Below are 19617 nucleotides of genomic sequence, written 5' to 3'. Positions count from 1 at the left end.
CTGAAAGTCCTGTTCTGGATCTGCCCCCGGGACCCCTGCCTCCTCCCAGCCCCACGTCCACCTAGTGAAGTCTCACCCTGCAACCAAGCCTTGCCGGACGCCCCTCCATGAAGCCCTTCCATGTCCCCTGTCCGTCCTCACCCCACACGCCCCTCGTCCACAGATGGGCAACAGGCTCTGAGGACGAGCCCCCAGGCCAGGTCCTCCAGCCGCGCCCCGCATCTGCGTGTGCATCCCGGGAGACTGCCGCAGCCCTGTGTCACTCTGGGAGGGGGGCGTCGAGGAGCCTGCAGTCTAGACCGCCCACCCGCAGGGGAGGGCAGAGACACAGAGGCTGTGGGAGCCTGGAACCCGCTGAGGGGCCAGAGTGGGGAGAGGCGAGGCCGTGGTCCCACCCTGTCACCTTCCTCCTGCCCCTGCTTGGCCCTTCCTCCTCTCGCGGTCACCTCCTCCAGGAAGCCAGCAGGATGTGGCCTCCCTCCTGTCTCTTCCCACCCCCCACTAGCCTCAGAGCTCCTCCAGTGGGGCCACAATGGGGGAGCCGTCTGCGGGGCCTGCTAAGGGCTTGTGAGGTGATGCAGCCACCCCAGGCACCTGGCTGCCATTCACTGTGCTCCAGTGGTGCCCAGCCTCTGCCACAGGCAATTCAGACCCTCTGGTATGGGAAGCGGCGCGCACCACACCAGCTTCTGATCTCTCCTCCTCGCGTGCCCTCACGTCCTCACTGCATCCCAGCCCACCGGGTCCTCACCGTGCCGGTATCTGCTTGTTGCTGCACAAGGAACACCTTCCATGCTTTCCTCGCCCAGCTGTGCACGCACGGTTGGAAATTCTCTGCAGCCCTCCGGGCCAGGTCTGCCTTTTCCACAGGGCATCATTTCCCTTGCGTCTCGACCGTGCTGGCTACGTATCTCTAGACTTTCTGGAGACCCCGCGGCATTATCACCCACATTCTTACTCCATCAGGTCCCACCTCAGCCCCCTCAGGATTTAACCCTTTGAGGGCCATTTCCTCCCTGGCACCCCAGCCTTCTCATTCATGCACAGATCTCCACTTATTCAGGATTACTTTACCCCTCTGGGCAACAAAGATATGGAAAAAGGGGCATCTTTAGCAAAACTGTTGGGCCAGGCTTTGCCCTCTGCCACAGCACATGGCAATGCTCCAGCAGCCTGGGTCCTGCAGCGAGAACAGTGAGCCCACGACAGACGTGTCATGTGGGTCCCGAGTGGCGCTTGGCTAGTTTAAGTCTCAGACTTTTAAGTAACTGACTGATACACTGACCAACTGGTGAGCCCAGGGGCCAGTAGACCCTGCGGTCCCCTCAACAGGAAAGTACCAGAGGCCTGGAGAAGCCACTTCATGGCAAGCAAACAACAAACAAATAAAAGCAACTGAAGTGGGGCCCTTGGAAAGAGTCATTAGCTGGTATGAGAGACAGGAGAGACACACAGTTTTGTAAGAAAAAAATTTACGACAGGGAAATAAAGTATATTTTAGAAAGTGTCTATTAATTCAAGAAACCATTGACTCTGAAACAAGAAGGGAAAGACGGACGATTAAAGACGGCTAAAAAGGGGACTTCCCTGGTGGCAGAGTGGTCAAGAATCCGCCTGCCAATGCACGGGACACGGGTTCGAGCGCTGGTCCGGGAAGATCCCACATGCCGTGAAGCAACTAAGCCCGTGCGCCACAACTACAGAGTCTACGCTCTAGAGCCTGCGTGCTACAACTACTGAGCCCGTGCGCCACAACTACTGAGCCTGCGCTCTAGAGCCCATGAGCCACAACTAGTGAGCCCGCGTGCCACAGCTACTGAAGCCTGTGCGCCTAGAGCCCGTGCTCCGCAACAAGAGAAGCTACTGCAGTGAGAAGCCCACATACCGCAACAAAGAGTAGCCCCCCACTCAACACAACTAAAGAAAGCCCACTTGCAGCAACGGAGACCCAATGCAGCCAAAAATAAATAAATTAGTTTACAAAAAAAAGACTGAAAAGAAACGATCTGTGGGTACACACCACAGCACAGGTGAGTCTCAGAGACATCCAGGCACCAGGAGTTACTCCTTATGATTCCATCTGTATGACATTCCAGAGCAGACACGAATAAGGTACAGGGACAGCACTCAGACCAGCGGTTGCCTGGGTCAGGAATAAGGGTGAGGTTGACTGGAAAGGGGCGTGAAGTAATTTTTTGAGGTTATGGAAATGTATCTTGATCGTGATGCTGGTTTCCTGAGTGTAAACATTTGTTAAAACTCACTGACTATTGAAGTGAATTAATCTTCTGGTGTGTGGATTATATCTCAATAAAGTTTAGTCTAAAAGAAAAGAAAAAACTGATTAACTGAAAAGAAACCAGGAAAGAGGAACAAAGAACAGGTGGGTAAAACACAAAACAAATTGCAAGATGATAGACTTAAACCCAACCGTGCCAATCACATAACTGGATTGAAGACATGATAAAAGAAAACATTTTTGAGCCGAAGCAAGACCTTTTCTTTTCTTTTTTTTTTTTTTAATGGTACGCTTCCCTCTCACTGCTGTGGCCTCTCCCGTTGCGGAGCACAGGCTCCGGATGCGCAGGCTCAGCGGCCACGGCTCACGGGCCCAGCCGCTCCGCGGCATGTGGGATCTTCCCGGACCGGGGCACGAGCCCGTGTCCCCTGCATCGGCAGGCGGACTCTCAACTGCTGCGCCACCAGGGAAGCCCACAAGCTGTCAGTTTTGCTCATTTATTAGCTGTTTGAGAACCTCTCCTTTCATTGAACAAAGGTCACAAAACCAGACAAAATCCTTGCTCTCGTAGGAAGGTCACAAAAACAGACAAAATCCTTGCTCTCGTAGGAAGTAAAGTTTAGCAGGAACATAATTTTCTGGTCCTATAGTCTCATTAATCTGTGTATAATTGCAAAAGGAACATAATTCTGTGGGAATATTCACCCTGGGGAGGTGAGCCTGCCTGGAGCAGAGAACAGCCAGAGACAGTGCCCTTAAACAGGTGATGGAGGTCGGCGGGGAATGGATGGGGGTCCAGAAACAGGTGTCAGACACAGGTGCTCAGAAGCGCGTGCAGCCTGGAGTGGGAGGGAACGGGCCTTCTGAACGCTGTCACGTCTAAGGATTAGAAAGAATATTTCCCACATACTTTTCCTGGAAACTAAAAGGACCTGAAGACGTACTTTGAGATCATACCATCAAGATACAATCTCAGTAGCATGTTCAAGAAAGGGAAAGGCTTGGCCTAAGAAGCCTGGTGAGAGCCCTGGGACTGTCTGGTTTAGGGGCTGCTCCAGGTGGCTGTGTGCTGTGGCAATAGCCCTGAGTGCAAAGATCAGAAGTAACTCTCGCAGGACAGACACAGGGGTGAAATTGTTATTACAATTCAGAGTGAACATTCCAGAACAAGGCCTGGAAGAATGGAAGGGTGGTGGTTTCTCTGCCATCCACAGTGGTGACTCAATATTGCTGATAGAAAAAGATAGCCTCTATGGTAACATTACTCAGTGAATATCCACAGGGCAGAAAAGGCAAAGTAAACATAAGCCAAATGGCATGAGAAGGGCAGAGGCCAAAGAAAGAGGCAGGGATGCATCCAACAGGGTGGCTGGAGAGCCCGCTCTTACCTATGAGAATAAAGGCACATCCAACTTCCCCTGAGCACAAAGCTGGAGGTGGGGTGAGAAAGGGAGAAGAACACTTACAGGCTGACTACATGCTTATAAGAGACATATCTAAAAATCATGCCACAGGAGAGCTAGAGGGGAAAGGCAACACCTTCCCCCAGAGTGTCCGTGGAGGTGGTGCAGGGGTGCACTAATGAGGAACACCTGCCCCCCCAGCCAGGGAGGCCTCGTGGGGAGCCAGGACTCCCACCCCACCCAGCAGTAATGAGAAGGCCTCTTGGGTGTCAACAGAGGGTTGGACCCCCATCTGGTTCTCCCCTTCCCTTGGTAAATCTGCGCTAGAGAAAGCCAACTAAACAGGCTTAAATAAGGTCCAGAATCTCGTGACAATACCCAAAATGTCCAAGTTTCAATAAAAATATTGCTCATCATGACAAGAAGCAGGAAGATCTCAAACTGAATGAGAAAGGACAATCGACAGAGGCCAACACTGATGACACAGATGTTAGATTATCCAGCAAAGAGTTTAAAGCAGCTGCCAAAAAATGTTTCAGTTATGGACACATTGAAACGAATAAAAAGTATAAAGTGCGAGCAAAGAAAGAGAAAATATAAAGGAGAACCCATGGAAACTTTGGAACCGAAAATTACAATAAATGAAATAAAAGCCAACCCAACAAAGAGAAACCTCTCAAAGGACGTGCTCACCAGCACAATGGAGGGAAAGGATCACTGTACTGGACTGTAGAACAACGGAAATTATCCGATCCGATCAACAGAAAATACATGGGAAAAAAATGAACAGAGACTCAGAAACCTGTGGGATCTGTGCCACAGGGGACCTGGAAAAAGTACTCAAAGAAATAAAGTTTTAAAACGTCCCAAATTTGGCAAAGGATCCACAGATTGAAAAAGCTGAGTGAAGCCTAAACAGGTTAAACCCAAAGAAAGCCACACCAAGAAATATCGTAGTCAAACTGCTGAAACCTAAAGGCAAGAAAATTAAAAAAATGAAAGCAATGAGAGAAACAGCAGTTTACCTTTAGGGGTAAAAACCCATTTGAATGACGGCCGATTTCTCGTTAGAAATCACGAAGGCCAAAAAAGCATGACATCTTCCACGTGTTGAAAGAAAAGGACTGCCAGCCCAGAATGCTTAACCCAGTGGAAATATCCTCCAGAAAGGAAGGGGAAGACAAGCCATTCTCAGATGAAGGAAAAGCTAGAGAATCTGTCACCATAAGATATACCCTAAAAGCTGCGAAATTTGTGAACTGAAAACTGATATAACTGAAAGGGGAAATATATAAATTTACAATTCCGGCTGGAGATGTCAACCACTGTCTCTCAACAACTGATAGAACAACTAGACAGAAAATCATCAAGGATGTAGAAGAACTTAATACCATCAACCAACAGATCTAATCAACATTTACAGAACACTCCGCCCAACAGTAGCAGAATACACACACTTTTCAAGTGCCCACAGAAAATATACCAAGACGGACCATATCCTGGGACATAAAACAAATCTCAGCAGATTTAACATAACGGAAACCACACAGAGTTTGTCCTCCGACAACAATAGAATCAAATTAGAAACCAGTAACCAAAAGTTAACAAGAAGATCTCCAAATACTCAGAAACACATTTCTAAATAATCCATGGACCAGTGAGGAAGGCTTGAGGGAAGCACAAAGATACACTGAACTGAATAGAAATGAAAACTCAACATATCAAAAATTGAGGGATAAATCTAAAGCAGTGCTGGGGGAATTTTATATCAGTAAAGGCGTATACTAGGAAAGAGGAAATGTCTCGTATCAGTACACTAAGCTCCCACCTCAAGAACCTACAGGAAAAGAAGAGAAAAAGGGACTCAAAGCAGAAGGAAGGAAAAAGCAAAGACAACAGCAGAAACTGGAGAAATTGAAAACAGGAAAATGGGAAAGAAATGAATGAATTTTAACTCATTCAAATGGAAGAAATGAAATGAAAGAAAGAAAAATATCAATAAAATTTACAGAACTCTAGAAAGGCTGAAAAGAAAAAAGAGAGAAGAGCCAAGTTACCAATATCAGGAATGGAACAGGGGATATCACTACAGAACCCACAGTCGTCAAAAGGGTAATGAGCAAATGCTAGGAACAGCTCTACACACAGAAACTTGGCAACTTAGATGAAATAAACCAATTCCTCAAAAAGCAAGAACTACCACAACTCACTCAATATAGATAATTTGTGTAGCCTTATAACTATTAAGGAAATTAGATTCATAATTTTAAACTCCAAAAAGAGAATCCAGGCTCAGACAGTTTCAGTGAAGAATTCTATCAAACTTTTAAAGAAGAATTATCACCAAGTCTGCACAATTTCTTCCAGAAAGGAGAAGAGGAGGGGACACTTCCCAATTCATTTTATGAAGTTAGTATTACCCAGATACCATAATTATAGAGACAGTACAGAAAAAATTAAAACTACAGATTAACATCTTTCGTAAATATAGATACAAAAATGTTTTACAAAGTAACGGCACACAGAGTTCATCAGTACATAAAGAGAATTATACATTTTCACCAAGTGGGGTCCATTCCAGGGACGCAGGCTGCTTCAATATTCAAAAATGAATGAAATCAGCTATGTTAACAGGCCAAAGAGGAAAAATCACATGAGCATATCAATTAATGCAGAAAAAGCACTTCACATGACAAAGTTCAGCACCCATTCATGATAAAAGCTCCCAGAGAAACAGGAATAGAGGCAGCTTCCTCAGCTGGATGAAGACCGTCTACAAAAACCCTACTGCTAACATTGAACTTCTTGGGGAGAGATGAGTGCTGGAAGCCAGGCAAGGACGCCCACTCTCACCACTCTTCTCCAACAGGCCTGGAAGTTCTAGTCAGTGCAGTAAGGTAAGAAAAGGAAACAAAGAGCATCCAGTTTGGAAGAAATGAAGCTGTCCGTATTTGCAAATGACACAATTGTCTACACAGAAAATTCCAAATAATCTATTATTTAAAAAATCTAAGAATAAGCCGATTCTGCAAGCTTCAAGGATACAAGATAAACATACACCCATGAGCTGTATTTCTATATCTTACCAATGACCACGTGGTCACTGACCATTGTATTAAGAATATAATACTATTTGCGATTGCTCAAATAAATTGAAAAACTTAGGTGTAGATCTAACAAGGCATATATAGGACTTGTGTGCCCCAAACTGCAAAACACTGATGAAAGGAATCAAAGAGGATCTGAACAGATGGAAGTGTCACCGACCTCAGGTTCGGCTGCTCGTCAGCTCAAGGATCCAATACTGAGAGACAAGTGTTGGCTAAAAGGAAGGTAGCTTTATTGAGGAAGCCAGCAATCCTGGGGAGAATGTGGACCCGTGTCCCAAAGAACCAACTCCTCAGCTGCCGATCAGAGGGCAAGAGCTTTTAAAGAGGAGCTTCAGGGTTGTATAGGCAGAGGGAGGGGCTAAATGCAGAAACAGCGGAGTCAGCTCTGGAAGTCATTTTGAAACTGGTCTGCAGTGGTCTGATCAGCGTCATCTTTTTTTTTTTTTTTTTCGCGGTACGCGCGCCTCTCACTGCTGTGGCCTCTCCCGTTGCGGAGCACAGGCTCCGGACGCACAGGCTCAGCGGCCACGGCTCACGGGCCCAGCCGCTCCGCGGCATGTGGGATCTTCCCGGACCGGGGCACGAACCCGCGTCCCCCGCATCGGCAGGCGGCCTCTCAGCCACGGCGCCACCAGGGAAGCCCCGGCGTCATCTTGATTGTTTTAAGTACAGTTAACCTTCAACTCCAGGGTCGGTTTGTTCCCATGTCCTTGAGGCCAGTTCTCGGAATTGTGCAAGATGGAGCAGCTTATGTCATGGCTACAGTCTGGTCACCACGCAGTCAGCTTTTTCCATTCAGTGCCAGTTTCTGTATCTGCAAAACAGCTCAAAGGATATGGCTCAGGATATTATCTATAGCCCTGGAGGAGGAACTAAAGGTCCTTGACTTTGTTTAATGGCTAAACTATTATTATTTCATCTTGCTTGACTGTTTTCCTTTGTTTTTTCATTTTCTCACTTCTCTGATTAAATTTATTCTTTGGAACTCAGGGAAGGCCTAGGAAGCTAGGTTTCTATAAACAAGAGGCAGACGGAGGACAGGGCAGGGTCTGTCCCAGGAAGGCCCCACGGGGTCGCACTTGCGTAAAGACATACCATGCTCATGCACTGGAGGACTTGACGTGGTAAAAATGTCAGTTCTCGGGCTTCCCTGGTGGCGCAGTGGTTGAGAGTCCGCCTGCCGATGCAGGGGACACGGGTTCGTGCCCCGGTCTGGGAGGATCCCACATGCCGCGGAGCGGCTGGGCCCGTGAGCCATGGCCGCTGAGCCTGCGCGTCCGGAGCCTGTCCTCCGCAACGGGAGAGGCCACAACAGTGAGAGGCCCGCGTAACGCATAAAAAAAAAAAAAAAAAAAAAAAAAAAATGTCAGTTCTCCTCAAATTAACATACAAGTGCAATACAATTCCTATCAAAACCCCAGCAAGAATATTTGTAGATATAGACAAGATTATTCTAAAATTCATATGGAAACATGAAGGAACTAGAGTAGGCAAAGCAACTGTGAATAAGAAGGAATTGGGAGACATCAATGTACCTGATTCCAGGACTTCTTGTGTAGCTGGATAACCAAAACTATGTGGTATAGGTAGAGGGGTAGAGATAGATCGGTGGGACAGAAAAGAGACCCCAGAAACAGACCCATACAAATATGCCCAAAGCAATTCAGTGGATGAAGGGCTGTTTTTTCCACAAGTCGCTGGAGGCATTGGACATCCACAGACCAAAAAAAAAAAAGAAGAATGTGGACCTAACTGACATGTTATGCAAAAATTAGCTCAGGATGGGTCACACACTTAAAGGTAAAACGCAAAACTCTAAAACTTTTAGGAAAATGGGAGAAAATCTTCAGGATTTAGGATTAGGCAAAGTTCTTAGTCTTGACACTAAAAGCATGATCCGTAGAAGGAAATAAAAGGTAAATTTGACTTTATCAAAATTAAAAACTTCTGTTCCATGGAAGACCCTGTTGCGGGATAAAAAGAGAAGGTACTGACTGGGAGAACATATTTGCAAACCACACATTCACCAAAGGATTAGTATCTAGAATATATAACAAACTCTCAACATAACAACATTAAAAACCAAACAATCCAATTAGAAAATGGGTAAAAGACATGAAGAGTCACTTCTCTGAAGAGGACATAGAGAAGGCAAATAAGCACATGAGAAGGTGCTCAACATCATTAGCCTGGAGGGAAATGTAAATTAAAACCACAAAGAGAGGGCTTCCCTGGTGGCGCAGTGGTTGAGAGCCCGCCTGCCGATGCAGGGGACGCGGGTTCGTGCCCCGGTCCGGGAGGATCCCACGTGCCGTGGAGCGGCTGGGCCCGTGAGCCATGGCCGCTGAGCCTGCGCGTCCGGAGCCTGTGCTCCGCAACGGGAGAGGCCGCAACAGTGAGAGGCCCGCGTACCGCAAAAAACAAAACAAACAAACAAATGATAATACAATCACTCTAGCAATAATAACAGTTTGTCGAGTTCTTAAAAATCTAAACACGCAACTACTGTACAGCACAGCAATGGCACGAAGGCATTTATTTATCCCGGAGAAACAAGAACTGATGTTTACGCCAAAGCCCGTGCACACATCTTCACAGCAGCCAAAACCTGGACACAACCCAGATGTCGTTCAACAGGTGGATAGATGAGCAAGCTGTGGGCCATCCCCGTCCTGGGATCTCGCTTGGCGGTAAAAAGCAGCGAACACAAAACAATCTGAGTGACTCTCCAGAGAGTTGTGCTGAGAAAAAAGACAGTCCCCAAAGGTTCTATACAATTCCCGAAACAGCAAAGTTATAGAACTAGAGAACAGGCTTGTGGTTGTCAGGGGTTAGCTAGGTGGTGAGAGGGAGAGCAAAGGCAAGAGGCAGGATCCTGGTGGGGCTGGAAAGGCTCTTTGTCTCGGCTGTATCAATGCCAACATCCTGGTCGAGATGTCCCACTGTTGTTTTGTAAGATGTCACCACTGGGGGAGGCTGGGTAAAGGGTACCTGGAATCTTTCTGGATTATTTCTTAGAGCTTCATGAGAATCTACAATTATCTCAAAATAAAAAGCTTAATTGAAAAAAACCCCCATAGCATCAAAATATGTTAAACTGTCTTTTCAGCAAATGGTGCTGAAGTCCTTGAACATCCACATGCAAAAAAATGAAAGAAAGAAAAGAAACCCAATCCGTACATCACACCTCACACACAGATTAACTCAGAATGGATGAGGATCTAAATGTAGAACCTAAAATTACAAGACTTATGCAGGAAAGCAAGAGAAAACCTTGGTGACACTGGTGTAGGCGTAATGTCTTAGCTATGACACCAAAAGCGAGACCCATAAGAGAAGAAATTGATAAATTGGGTCTCATCACAATTAAAAAACTTTGCTTTTTGAAAGACGCTCTGAAAAGTGAAAAGATCAACCATGAACTGGGAGAAAATGTTGACAAATCACATGTCTGATAAAGGACTTGTGTTCAGAACACACAAAGGTTTTTCAAGACTCAGCGATAAGAAAGCAAACAGTTCAATTTAAAAATTGGCCAAAGTGTTGACGGTCCCCTCAGCTAAGAAGACACACGGATATAAAGTATCCTCAACATCAAAAGCTGTTAGAGAAAAATTCAAACGAAAGCTAAAAGGAGACTCACACAGAGTGGCCCGGCTGCCACACGGCTGGCAGAACCAGGACGGCACAGCACTGCTGGAATATGGCCCAGCAGCTTATTATAAGCTAGACGCACTCTTACCGTAGGGTCCAGTCACCCATGCCTGGGTGGTGGTTGTTATACACAACAGTATGCGTTCATCAGAACTCCCAAAATTCTGCACGAACGAGAGAGAGTTTTACTGTGTATAAATTACACCTTAGGTGGTTGCAGTGTCCCACCCCATGACAGGTGCAAGAGAGACGGATAGACAGACATAGAGGCAAGATTTCAATTATGTGATTCATAAGATTTATTTGTTCATACGTTTCTAACTTTATTCCCTAGTACAGATGACATTCATTCATTTTTAGAGTCCAGAAGATAGTCACAGAAATTAATCTATATTAGTCTCCAGGGGAAACTGCAACTCATTCCAAAGATAATAAATGTTACTTGTTTATGAAATGTTAGCCATGGTCCAGCAAAAATTCAAGCAAAGCAAAACAGTGTCATTGGCGAGTTAATGGTGTGGTTAGCCCCCAGCCCCTCCCCCCTCCCCTCCCCCTTCCATCATCTGGGCAGAATGGGGACCCCAGGAAGAGACCCACACATGTGGCTACTTGGCTTGTGACGAACACACCACGAACAGCAGTGCTCGGGCCCTTGGACAGCAGACGGAAAAACATGAACCTGACCAGGCCACACCACACACAGACAGGATTCCAGCTGGATCACGGTCCCATATGTGGAATGGGAAACAAGAAAACTTCTGGGAGAAAACGTGGGAGCGTGTCTTCAGGACTGTGAGTTAGATGAAGATTACTTAGAACACGAAAACATCAACTAAGAAAGAAAGAAAAGGATAATTGTGTTCCATCAAAATTAAGAACTTCATCAAAACACACTTAAAAAAGGTACTCACAGTACGAGCTTCTGACAAAGAACTTGTATCAAGTATGTATAAAGTACTCTTACAAATCAATAAGAAAAGAAAAACAAACGAACTTGGAAAAAATGGGCGTTTGAAATGTCACTCTTTTCTTGTTTATTTTACTGTATGTGGGCATTGGGTTGTTTCCATTTGTTGACTATTATGGATGGTGGTGCCTTGAAATGTATGAGTGTAAATTTCCTAAATTTTTTTCTTTTAAGTTTCTTCTACTGCTTTTATGCTTCTTACGTTTTTCTCTATTTGGGAATTATAAACAGATTCACCTATATTTTTCTAGTTACCAAAATAATTTTATCTTAAATATTCAAATATTAATTACCCGCGATGGAATTAGTTTAGTGAGTCATATCTTATGGGTACAACTATTTTTTTTTCATCCAGGTAGTTAAATAATTGAACCTTTAATTGATTTTTGAACATTTGATCTTTCTGCAAACTCTGTGATCTGATAAATTATTAACAGATGCAAGTGTTTACATGTGATTGCTCTATTTTGACATTCACGGTGATTTCAAACCAAAGACTTAAGGTTTCAATAAGAGACTAAAAAGATTAATTGAAAAAACAAAAAAAGAAATAGGCCAAGTCTTGCTGTGCGGCAGCAGAGGGGCTCCAAGTGTCATAGCACGTGTGGGAAGAAGCTCAGCTTGGTGGTCCTGGACCCCACCTTGCTCCCAGCAGAACGGCCCACGTGGGGGTCACTGACGGGAACACTCCCGGAGCAGGCTCTGTGGGTCAGCTGGCCGGACACAGCCAGCCGTGACCAGTGACTGCTCTGGCTCAGTCCTGGCCTGGCCATGTGCAGGGCAGAGGGCTCTGCCTGCAACCCCCTACCCCCAAGACCCCCAGCCCCGCCTGCTCCCGCCCCATGGCTTTCCGAGTGGTCAGTGGGAGTCCTGCGGGCCGGGCGAGGGTGACCCACTGCTCTGGTCCCCGGGGACTGAGGGGTTTCTTGGGATGTGGGATTTTTGGCTTTAAAACCAGAATGCTCTGGGCAGACTGGGACTACTGGTCATCCCGAGGGGAGCAGAAGTCCTGGGAGAGAGGGTGCTGGGGTCTGGCCCAGGCCGTCTGCAGCCCAGGAATGTCCGCTGGATCCAGTTTCTAGCTGGGACACCTCCTTCCCCGAAGGGGCCCTTCCGCTCCTTCACTGGGGGTCACTTGTCATCCCACAGGAAAGCCAGGGGCAGGGCTGAGGGGTCGTGGATGGAGAGAGGGGTCTTGGGCCAGAGGGACGTGGGGCGTGGAAGAGGAGAGGGGCCTCAGCAGGGAGTGAGGTTGCCCGGTGGGAAGCGGCCTGGGGACGACTTACCAAGGGACTGTGGCCCATGGGCGAGGGGGCAGAGGCTCTAAGTGGCTCCCCGTCTGCGCGCTGAGCTTCCTCAGCTCAGTGGCGTGTGGTCCCGGGTGACTGCCACACGCCTGGCCGCGGGGGCCGAGCTCCTGGCCCAGCCCTTGGGGGTCCCAGAATCTGTGCTGCTTCAGCCTGCAGCCCAGGGCTCGGAGCGGGTGTCCAGCCTTGGGCGTGGAGCCTGGATGTGCCGGGCTTGGGAGGGGCCTGCGTTGCCCCTGGGGCTCCTGAGAGCCCTCCAGGGCCTGTCCAGGGAGGGTGTCAGGGGTCCCTCTGCACACCCCAGCTCTGCAGAGCAGATGAGGGGAGAGAGGCAGCCTGGGCTGTGGGGACCGCGTCACTGAGGGGTCGTGTTCACTGCCTGCCCTGCCTGTGTGCCTGTGTGCGTGTGTATTTGCACGCGTGTTGCTGCCTGTTTGGTGGGGGGGGGGTGATTGCTTTGACAGCTACTGAGACAATGTTTCAGTTCCAGCTACAATGTTTCAGCTCTATGGTGCCTGCGCTTGTTTTCAGAAGGAAATCCCGCCCACAGCGCCACCGACCACACCAGAGCAGTCACTGCCGTGATTTCCTTCCATCTTTCTGGTCTTATCTTTACAAATCTGGGGTAGTGCGGGCACCAGTGTGATGCTTTGCTGAGCATTTCTCTCCAGATCACTGCCCGGCTGCCTGGGCCCCTGGCGCTTACGTCCCTGGTCCCCCTGGGTGGAGACAGCATTGTCCCTGTCCCCCGCTGGGCCAAGCGTGTTGGGCCCTTGGTCCCTCCACCATTCCCAGGGGCCTGGCCCGGGGAGGTGGGGCGGTGGAGTCCAGGCTCCGTCAGTGCTGGAGGCTCGAGGCCCCGCCGGCCGGGCCTGGGGGGCAGTGACTCACAGCAGGTGTGCCCGGGTCAGCGGTGGTTATTCGCCTGCCTGCACGGTCCTCAGAGATTCCAGGTGTGAGTGGGTGGACGCTCCCGGCTGGTGTTTGCCGAGTGGGAGTTCCAGGCAGGGTGGTTCCCCAGCATCTCTGGGTTTCTGGCCCCAGAATTGGGTGCCACGCATGTGTGCTCTTAGAGGTGGAATCCCGCCAGCCCTGGGAAGGCTCGGCTCCACCAGCATTTCAGGGGTGCTGGCCTGGCCCCCCTGTGGGTCAGCTCCCCTCCAAGCCATGATTTTAATGAATGTTCCTGGAGATGTGTCTGCTCTCTTTGTATTTATATGAGCCCGGAAAAGGGACAGGAAGCGGTCTTGGAGGGAGGAGGGCCTGGGCCGTCACCAGCGGAGGCTCAGAAGACCGTGTGTGCTGTGAAAAGCCTGCTTTCAAGATGTGCAAACACAGACACCAGATTATTTACAGGTATTTTCTCGAGGTGAGAGTGGCAACTTTTGCTTCATTTTCTTTTCCCATTAAAAAATTGTGTTAGGGCTTCCCTGGTGGCGCAGTGGTTGAGAGTCCGCCTGCCGATGCGGGGGACGCGGGTTCGTGCCCCGGTCCGGGAAGATCCCACATGCCGCGGAGCGGCTGGGCCCGTGAGCCACGGCCGCTGGGCCTGCGCGTCCGGAGCCTGTGCTCCGCAACGGGAGAGGCCACAGCAGTGAGGGGCCCGCGTACCGCAAAAAAAAAAAAAAAAATTGTGTTAAAATACATGTAACAAAATGTACCATCTTAACCATGTCTAAGTGTACATTTCAGAGGCACTAAGTACATTCACATCATTGTGCAAACTTCACTACCACCCACTCCAGAACTTTCCATCTTCCCAAACGGACACTCTGTCCCCATTTAAACACTCGCTCCCCTCCCCTCCTCCAGCCCCGGGCCCCACCGTCTACTTCTGTCTCTATGGATGTGACTCCTCCAGGGACCTCGCGTGACTGAATCATGCAGGACTTGTCCTGCGTCTGGCATACTTCACTGAGCATCTTGTCCCCAAGATTCATCCTGTGTAGCCTGAGTCAGATTTCCTTCCTTTTTAAGGCTGAATAATATCTCACTGTGTGGATGGACCACGTGTATCCCTTCATCCATCAATGGACACTTGGGTTGCCTCTACCTCTGGGCTGCTGGGAGCACAGATGTGCAAATATCTCTTCGAAGCCCTGCCTTCAGTTCTTTTGGGACACACCCAGAAGTGGTGCTTTAATTTCTATGAGCACGATTTTGCACTGTGAACAATACCTTTGAAACGTGCTGATGGCGTTAGACAATCCCCAGCCCCCCGAGTGCCGATGTCCTTTTGTCCTGGGGTCAGAGGCACCCGCTCCGCGTCAGGACCCTGGGGGCCACAGTCAGGGTTGTTTGGGCGGCATCTCGCTTTGGATGCATCCGCCCCTCTCCCTAGAGGCTGACAGGACCGTCAAGGGTGACTTTTCCTTGTGCTGATGCGGGCAGGTGGGCGGGCAGTTCCCTGCCTGCAGATGGCGGTGTTTGGGGGAGGGGCTGGCACAGTGCTCTTAGAGCAGAGGAGGCTGGATTCTAGTAGTGTCAGCTGCTACCTGACCCCCGGGTGCCCAGGCTGCCTGGGAAGCTAGGAGGGACACAGATGCGGTTGCCTCCAGGGAACAACCTCAACGGACAGTCCCCTCCGTCCCCCCAAGGAGGTGGAGGGGTGACCGCTGAGCAGAGGCATTGGAGGAAGGCATGGTGGGGAGGGGCTGAGGGCCTTTGTGTTTTCTGGGGCAGGAGGGGGCGGGCGGGGGCTCCCAGGCGCCGAGCTGGGCCCAGGGCGATGAGGGACTCCAGGGCCAGCACTGCCCCGCCCAGGCCTGGGCAGAGAGGGGCTCAGCTGTGGGGTGAGGGGGGAGCCACTGTCAGCAGCAAGCCGGGGTCTCACTGCCCTTCATCTACAGCTGTGGATCTGGGGGACCAGTCAGATCTCGGGAGGAATTCCGTCTGCCCAGTGATGCAGGTAAACAGACACGTGCAGGAAGCCTCCAAATCAGGTCAGCCCTGCCATAAAACCAAGTTTACTCTCTGCTCCCTTCTCCCGCCGCCCAGAGAGCATCCCCCATGCCCCCCCTGCCCCCCCGCCCGCGCCGTCGGTACCGGGAGGGTCTTGGCCCCTTGGCCCGGGGAGGCTGACCCCACCCATGGGCATCTTCCAGATGGCTCTCTCCCCCTCGGGCCCCGAAGCCAAGCAGGAGGGATTAGGACACCGTCCTCCTTATCAAGGAAGTTCCCGGCTTGGAGCAACTCTGAAGCCACCGTGCCCTTTCTGTCAATAGCTTGATAATTCCTGCAAGCTATCAGAGGTTCCCAGCGCCTTCCTGCCGAGGCGGCGCCCACTTCCTCTTCGTGGGTTAGAAGGGTTCCATCTGCCTCTGTCCTGAAATCATTCTCTCACGCGGGATACGTGGTAAACTTTCCCCAAACTGCTGGTTTCCGCATCTATGACATCAGGCCGCACCCTCGGCCTCACGGTGTCCCCTGCGTCAGGAGTGACTGTGGGTCACGGATGCTAGGCCAACATTGATGAGAAACGGTGCTGTGATTTTAGGTGCAGCCAAGAGAGGAAGGTGCTGCCTGGTTGACTGTCACGGTGCAGGTTCGGCTGACAATGCACCGAGATTCCAGATGCGTTAAAGTGTGCAGAAAGTCGAAGGGACGACCCAGCGCGGCATCATCGCCCCGTTTCAGGAAGAGAAAGCGGGAGCTTCATGAGGTCCCTCAACTTGCCTGAAGCCTCCTGGAGGCGACCGCTGCAAGGGCGGCAGGGGCTCTTCCGGGAGGCCAGACGCAGCTCAGAGGATGCTTCCCTGATGCATCAGTTGGTTTTGTCCTTGGGGCAACAGTCCTCTGAGCAGTGCTCCTATGATCACCATTTTCCAGATGAGATGCCCGCGGCACAGAGAGGGTGATGTGCTGGCCCAGCTGATGGGTTTCAGGGCCAGGATACCATCTCCTCCCAGTGTCTGGAGCCCCAGGCCCTGGATTCGAATTCCAGTTGGCCCCTCTGAGGTCAGGTGCCTCCCATCTGTGTCGTCCAGAAAGCAGGGATATACCACAGTTCCTGCCGCTCAGGAGTGTTTGATTTTCTACGGACTGAATTATACAGTGAGGCCTTCAAGAAGTGTGCCCGGCCTCTAGGGCTGCCACCAGGCTGGCGTCTGAGACGGGGCTGGCAAGAAGTGTGCCCGGCCACTAAGGCTGCCACCAGGCTGGCGTCTGAGACGGGGCTGGCAAGAAGTGTGCCCGGCCCTCTAGGGCTGCCACCAGGCTGGCGTCTGAGACGGGGCTGGCAAGAAGTGTGCCCGGCCCTCTAGGGCTGCCACCAGGCTGGCGTCTGAGACGGGGCTGGCAAGAAGTGTGCCCGGCCCTCTAGGGCTGCCACCAGGCTGGCGTCTGAGACGGGGCTGGCAAGAAGTGTGCCCGGCCCTTTAGGGCTGCCACCAGGCTGGCGTCTGAGACGGGGCTGGCAAGAAGTGTGCCCGGCCCTCTAGGGCTGCCACCAGGCTGGCGTCTGAGACGGGGCTGGCAAGAAGTGTGCCCGGCCCTCTAGGGCTGCCACCAGGCTGGCGTCTGAGACGGGGCTGGCAAGAAGTGTGCCCGGCCCACTAGGGCTGCCACCAGGCTGGTGTCTGAGACGGGGCTGGCCTGGAGACACCCGTCCACTCCGCAGCCTCGGCAGAAAACAGGAGCCACAGCTGACTGTCTGCTTTAAGACGTGCGGCTGGTCCAGGCCTGGCTCTTTCCCCAGGGCAGGGGGTTGGAGGGACCTGGCGTTTGGGTTGTGGGTGTGGACCTCTGGGTTGGAGATGTGCCCCAGGTGGAAGGGTGGAAGTCAAGTCTTCCCCCACTGCAGCCCCTCGAGGGCACCATAGGGGTGGAAGCCATAGGGGAGGAAGGTCTGGGTCTGGCTGCCTGGCCACTCCAGCCGGACAGTCTGTGCGTCCAGTCAGACCCCGCTGTTCTCACCTCCTCGCCCTGGAGGGGAGGAAGCCAACCCCACAGAGTCCCACACGGGAAGGGCTGTGAAGCTGCCCCCTTTTTCTGCCCCTAAGCTGTACCTGTCCACCAGGACAGAGCCTCTGCCCCACAGCCTGCGTGGGCTGAGGGAGGTGGGAGTGTCGGGTCTGGAGAAGGTTGCTGGGACGGCTCAGCCCCCAGGTCCTGCAGCTACAGCAGAGTGACCCCAACGGCCCTGCAGGTCACCTGCGTTGGGACCTCGGCCACGCCCAAAAACTGGAAAGGAAGGGACAGGCGTGGGGGAGGAGTGCCAGCCCTGGGCAGGCAATGCTGAAGCCAGTGTCCCCTGCCTTGGTCGCCTTGGCCAGGAACAGCTGGGCTGGGCTAGGCCAGGGTCAGGATCAGGGTCAGGGTCAGGCAGCCCAGGGTCCTGAGGGTCGTGGGGGCTGCCTCTCCATCATGTCATGTGTCCGAGGAGAGAGCTGTGAGGAACATGCTGCCCCCGGGGGTCCCAGGACACCACCCGCCCCAAGAGGAAAGCGCTGGACTCGCACCTCCCACCCATAGGCTCCTTGCCCACCCGTGGGGCCCTGTTCTTGGCCGGATCCGGGCTGGTGGGCATTTCATCCTCACCTGGGTCAGTCCCCCATACAAACAGGAGCTATCTGATGCCCGCTTCTGGTCCCAAATCAGAGCTGCCAGAGTGAGTCAGCGTCCTGGCCTGCATCTTATCCCCACATCCCTCCACTGTCCTCCTGTTGCCATGGCAACGCTTGGGCGGTCCTGTCAGCGCTGGACCCCAGCCCTCTGTCCAAACAGGCACTGCCTTGCTCCCCAGTAAACCCGCTAGTTTAGTAGGTCTGGGTGGGGGGCTGGCAGCAGCCCAGGTGCAGGCTGTGCGGTCCCCCGGGAACCCGGGGGAACAAAGGCTTCTGGGGCCACTGCCCTGGGCGAGCCACACCCCCATGTGTGGGTCCCGCTTGCCACAGACAGCACCCTACTGTGAACCCCTGGACACGAACCCTCTTCCTGCAGCGGTTTTCATGGACCCCCTTTTCAGGTGAGGAAACTGAGGGTGGCCAAGGCTCACCCCAGCCGTGCCCCTTCCCCTGTGCTGCCCTCACGAAGCATGAAGGCCCCTGAGAGCAGGAGGGTGGAATCACTGCCCCACTGCTTTAAGGGGCCCCTTCCAGCCCCGCACTGGGCTCGGGGAGGTCACAGGGAAGAAGGCCCCTGGTTTTCAAGGCTGGGTCACTGGTCCCACACCTGCCCCGACTCCAGACCCCCTCTCCACGGGTCCCTCTTATGGGGTTCCCCCACCCTGGGAAGGGATGCTAACCCCGGTGCAGGGCGTGCCTGGTGACTCAGGTGGGTCGGGGGCGAGGTGTGGACTCAGGCCCGTGCCCTACGCCGGGAGCATGGACACTGGTTGACCTGTAACCTCCCTGCCTTCCTGGGGTCGTGAGGAGGGGAGACCCGTGTCACTCATGCTTCCCTCAGCTTGGGTCTGGCCCCCAGCTGCAGACCCTTGAGCCTCCCCACCAAGGCACTGGTTCCCAACGTCCAACATCCTAACCACAAAACCCACACAGCCCTTTGGAGCTAGACTGGCCCCCTCGGCCTGCCCCTAGGGGCCGGCCCTGCTCAGCACCAGGTGAAGGCCGTCAAGCTCTAGAGCCAGGCAGCTGTGTGGGGGAGGGTGAGAATGTGAAACACCAGCCTGCAGGGGGGGTGGGGGAGCAGGGGGGCTCGGAGGTGGCGCCAGCTCCCTTCAACCAGCATCCACGCCCCCTGCTATGTGATCACCCGTCCACCCACCCACTCACTCTCTCACTCATTCACTCTCTTACACACTCACTCGTTCACTCACCCACCATGTCCCTTCCCCACTCTCCTGTTATGAGTGAGGCATTCTTTCTACCAGGTACCAGGGCCAATTTGGGGCATGAGGAGGGGATGGCTCAGGGGCCAAAAACCAGGTGACCAGAAGGAGCTCGGGACAGGCCCCTAGTGAGCCAGAAGCAAATGCTGA

This window comes from Phocoena sinus, chromosome 8 (assembly GCF_008692025.1).
Source record: "Phocoena sinus isolate mPhoSin1 chromosome 8, mPhoSin1.pri, whole genome shotgun sequence".
NCBI lineage: Eukaryota > Metazoa > Chordata > Mammalia > Artiodactyla > Phocoenidae > Phocoena > Phocoena sinus.
The sequence above is the reverse complement of the archived record's forward strand: the minus strand, read 5'-3'. Positions refer to the sequence as shown.